General features: G+C 51.8%; 1 pseudogene; it reads left to right on the plus strand.

Moving 5' to 3' along the window:
* Positions 1-182: 182 nt before the first annotated feature.
* On the plus strand, positions 183-282 carry LOC114578390 (annotated as a pseudogene; the record flags this gene model as incomplete).

Genomic DNA, 282 nt, shown 5'->3' on the forward strand with positions numbered 1-282 from the left:
GACCCCATTCCAGAAAGCTTTTTCCGAGCCGGATGGGGTACCGATGCGCCATAGGCCCATCGGCCGGCAATGCGGAGCGAAAAAATGCAATTTTGACACCCTACGCTCTGTCGGAATGAAGATGCGTCAAAATCACTTCTCCACGCCGTCAACTTAAGAATAATTTCAGAACATACTTATACGGGTGCGACCATACCAGCACTAGAGCTCCGGATCCCATCAAAACTCCGCAGTAAAGCGTTCTTCGGCGAGAGTAGTACTGGGATGGGTGACCTCCTGGGA

This window comes from Dendrobium catenatum, unplaced genomic scaffold, assembly GCF_001605985.2.
Source record: "Dendrobium catenatum unplaced genomic scaffold, ASM160598v2 original_scaffold_7949, whole genome shotgun sequence".
Classification (NCBI taxonomy): Eukaryota; Viridiplantae; Streptophyta; class Magnoliopsida; order Asparagales; family Orchidaceae; genus Dendrobium; species Dendrobium catenatum.